The sequence below is a fragment of the Gigantopelta aegis genome, chromosome 11, assembly GCF_016097555.1.
Source record: "Gigantopelta aegis isolate Gae_Host chromosome 11, Gae_host_genome, whole genome shotgun sequence".
Classification (NCBI taxonomy): Eukaryota; Metazoa; Mollusca; class Gastropoda; order Neomphalida; family Peltospiridae; genus Gigantopelta; species Gigantopelta aegis.
In genome coordinates this window covers 4020431-4025430 of record NC_054709.1, presented here as the reverse complement: position 1 = coordinate 4025430, position 5000 = coordinate 4020431, and positions in this window count along the sequence as shown.

Genomic DNA, 5000 nt, shown 5'->3' with positions numbered 1-5000 from the left:
AAATATAGGTCATACTACGATTTGTGCGGATAGGACGATAGCACCGAACATTAGATTGAAACGCACTATAGAATGATGCTTTTGATATGCAAATGACCGTAGTTATTTATAGGCGAAATAACGTGCATTCAAACGACACAGAGATTTTTAAAAAGTGGAATTAAGTCAACTTCGTGCATTTTATATGATGATTTGTATATAAAACCTGTCGGGGTTTGGGTTTGTTTTCATGTAAATGCAAAGAAAACAAATATCGAATAGGAAATAAACGTAACATTTGCAAAAAACTTTGGGTCTAAATAATTGAACAGGATAATAGTATAATCTTTCGTACCATCATCGTGATATTCTTTCTTCTCTCTCTCTCTGTTTGTTCTCTCTAGTTGTGGTGAAAATTCTCTTCTCTCGGAATTGACAGAAAAACGAATATCTGCTCTCTTTTATAGCGTAAAGTCCGGATTCATATTTCTTAGAAAAAATAGCTCATTATGATAAAATCTAAAGGTGTGTAGCTATTGTGCAATTTGCAAACATTCGACATCGTAATAACTAGGTAATTGAGGAATTTGGGAGTGTGACAGATTTGTTTGTTTTTTAACAGGCCTCGGTAGCACAGTGGTTAAGCCTTCGGACTACAGGCTGGTAGGTACAGGGTTCGCAGCCCGGTACCGACTACAACCCAAAGCGAGTTCTTAAAGGCTCAATGGGTAGGTGTAAGGCCACTACACCCTCTTCTCTCTCATTAACCACTAAACAACTAACCCATTGTGCTTGAACCTTAATTGGATATAAGCATGAAAATAAGTTGAAATCAAAACTGTTTGTTTCCTTATGTCTCTCTCTCTCTCTCTCTCTCTCTCTCTCTCTCTCTCTCTCTCTCTCTCTCTCTCTCTCTCTCTCTCTCTCTCTCTCTCTCTCCCCTCTCTCTCTCTCTCTCTCTCTCTCTCTCTCTCTCTCTCTCTCTCTCTCTCTCTCTCTCTCTCTCTCTTTCGTTTTCCATTTTTCCATTAGTAACGGACAGTTTATATGCACCATCCCAGGCAGGATAGCACATACCACGGCCTTTGATATACCAGTCGTAATGCACTGGCTGGAACGAGAAATAGCCAATGGCCCACCGACGGGGATCGATCCCACACTGACCGCATTAGGCGAGCGCTTTACCCCCAAGCTACGTGACGTCACCAAGTCGACAAAGAGTAAATAGAATAAAGAACAAAACACAAATAAAACAATGCGTAATAATTGTTATAACGCAACACAACGTAATGTAACGTAAATCGATGCAACGCCCGTAATTTTATACATCAATAATAATCACTAAAATAAGCACCACTGAGTTAATATAAAATATATAATTATGACACTGTTAAAACTACATTTCGCATTTCGTTTATACAAACAACTAACTACTGGTATGTCTGGTTTTGTATCCGGGGTCAGTGGTTCTCGTTTACCGCATTGTGTTATCAAGGCCACGATGGATAAACAAATATCAATCTTTATGTGTTTTCACTTCCAATTTTTTTAACGATTTGCATCTATTAAATGTTCCAGCTGGGTTTACGACTATACTGAAGTAATAATCACCCCAAGGAAGGCGTGCCAATCAAGAATTAGTCGTCCTCATTGGTATATTGGCTAAGACTTTAGACTACCAGGTACCGTGTTCAAATCCCGATATTGACTGACTGGCGTGTATCCAGTACAGCGTGCTTGAATATTAATTAGGTAAAAGTACGAAAATGAACTAAAATGATAGTGATGACAGGATTTAATCACTATTAATTTAAATCTTTCTTTTTTTGTAAGGAATAAATCTACTAACATTATAGATAGGCATTATTTCCATAGGCATACGGGTTCCCATTTTTGTAGAAGGGTGGAGGGTGGTGGTGGTGGTGGTGGTGGGGGGGGGGGGATCGGGCTAGTGTTTGCCCGAGTTAAATGAACATGTTTAGTTTAGTTTAGTTTAGTTTAGTTTAGTTTAGTATAGTTTAGTTTAGTTTAGTTAAGTTTGCATTTGATTGGATTTGTTTGCATTGGTTTGAATTTGGTTTAGTTTAGTTTAGTTTATATGCTGCCCTGTCTGTGGGGAAAGTCCGTATCAATAGTCTTTGTTGCTAATGAAGACCTGTCTGTGGGGAAAGTCCGTATCAATAGTCTTTGTTGCTAATGAAGACCTGTCTGTGGGGACAGTCCGTATCAATAGTCTTTGTTGCTAATGAAGACCTGTCTGTGGGGAAAGTCCGTATCAATAGTCCCTGTTGCTAATGAAGACCTGTCTGTGGGGAAAGTCCGTATCAATAGTCCCTGTTGCTAATGAAGACCTGTCTGTGGGGAAAGTCCGTATCAATAGTCCCTGTTGCTAATGAAGACCTGTCTGTGGGGAAAGTCCGTATCAATAGTCCCTGTTGCTAATGAAGACCTGTCTGTGGGGAAAGTCCGTATCAATAGTCTTTGTTGCTAATGAAGACCTGTCTGTGGGGAAAGTCCGTATCAATAGTCTTTGTTGCTAATGAAGACCTGTCTGTGGGGAAAGTCCGTATCAATAGTCCCTGTTGCTAATGAAGACCTGTCTGTGGGGAAAGTCCGTATCAATAGTCCCTGTTGCTAATGAAGACCTGTCTGTGGGGAAAGTCCGGATCAATAGTCCCTGTTGCTAATGAAGACCTGTCTGAATTACTCAATGTTTGTGCTCTAGTAGTGTCGTCGTATATATTTTTATTATTTTGATCACGTAATAGTTTTAGTTTGTCGTTTATTTTGAAGTTTTGTTATTTTTAATTAGTTATCTATATCGTTTGTATTTTTATTTTATGTTTTAATATGTAATTAGTGTATTACATATAATATTATATTCTGTTGTTTTATTTTATATAATTAATAGGTTTATGTGCATTTTTAATTATATCATTTATTCAGTTTTATTTATAGGTTAATGTGTATTTTTAATTATATAATATATACAGTTTTACTTATTTTATTTTATGTTTTCGGTTTCGTTTAGTATATGTTTCACGTTGGAATGTATTTATGTGTATATATGAGTTTTATTTTATTTATTTTATAGGTTTATGTGTATTTTTAATTATATTATTTATTCAATTTTAATTATTTTATGTTTTCGTTTTTTTTAGTATAAATATTACGTTCTTACTTTTATTTGTGATAGGTATTAGTAATCATAACGAGGCTGTGTCGTTGCTGTAGTTGCTGTTGTTGTTGTTGTTGTTGTTGTTGTTTTGTGTTGGATTTGTTTAGTATTTTTAATGTTTTATTGATTTATTGATTTATTTATTTATGGGTTCGTTTTGTTTTTTTATTCTATTTTATTTGTAGTTTAGTTATTTATGTAATCTGTTTGTTTTTACTTATTTGGATTGTGTAGTTATTTTCTTATTTTACTTAAATAATATATTGTTTTATTGTTTTTATTTATTTTATTATGTATTATTTCGTCTTGTTATCTTGGTTTCATTTAATTGATTTGTTTTCTTAAAATTATTATTAACTTCATTAAAATTGGTTCGTTATTCTATTTACTAACTTCTGAAAGGTATTTATTATTAATGCTATTATATTCTGTTGTTTTATTTTATTTATTTTACAAGTTTAAGTGTATTTTTTTGGTATCATTTATTCAAATTTATTTATTGTATAAGTTTATGTGTATCTCTAATTATATCATTTATTCAATTTTATTTATTGTATACGTTTTTGTTTTTGTTGTTGTTTTTTGTGTTTTAACGTTTTATCTAGTTATTTATTTTTGTGTTTGTTTTATTCTATTTTTGCGGTTTACTTATTTATGTAATCTGTTAATTTTTATTTAGTTATTATATTTCGATGATATTTTTATTTTATTTTGTTTTCGTTTTATTTCGTTTTAATTAAATTGATGTTATCTTATTTTCATATAATTAATTTGATTTTTAATTTATTATTATGTAGATTAAAATTATTTTATTCTGTTGTTTTATTTATTTATTTATTTAATGTCTGTGTCATTTCACGTCATGTTATGTTTATTCACTTAATAATAATAATAATAATAATAATAAAATAATAATAAAATAATAATAATAATAATATTATTATTATTATTATTATTATTATTATTGTTATTATTATTATTTTGTTTTGTTTTGTTTTTTTGTTTTTTTGTTTTAGTTTTTATGTTTTGTATTTTACTTTATTATCAATGTTTTCATTTATGATTTAATGTATATTTAATATTATTACTTTGTAATCATAAAGCGGTTGTGGAATGTTGTTGACGAGGGGTTGGGGAAGTCGTGATAATTTGATCTCTATTTACTGAGCATGATGTTTTCATGAACACCAACAGTACTTTTATATAAGTTAGTTTAAATGAATGAGCGATAGCTGGGAGTTTTCATATCAAATAAAACGATATGAGGGAGTAGTTTTCTTTCAATTTAAGTTACTAGATGCGTCATCAAAACATTAGAGAGAAAAAAACATTGGGAAATATTCCACGAAATCATTATATTAGTAAATGTAGAAATAACAACACGAAACCCGGAGGCGACAAACCTGTTTTACCTGAACGACTAAATCATCATTGTGCAACTTTTCTTCTCGTCAATAGATTTATGAGTCACCTTTACGTGTGTTTACCTGGCGAAGATATGGATAATTACTTGGCCACTGGGGCTTAGAAACGACATCGACGACGGCGGCCAACCTTTGCATTTTGTAACGTTGCTAAAGGGTTTGTTTTGTTTAAAGCGACACACTAGAGACTTATTTTATTAATCTCCGCTTTGGAAGAAATGTTTTATTTAACGCGCACTCAACACATTTTAATTACCGTTATATAGGTCAACATAGGGTTCGGACCACACATAAAAAGAGGAAACCCGCTGTCGCCACTTCATGGGCTCCCTTTTCTCTTAGGGGGGCCCAGGGACTTTTATTGCCCAACCCACAGACGGGGTTCTACCCTGGCCTTTGTTTTCAGTTTTGTGCACTGG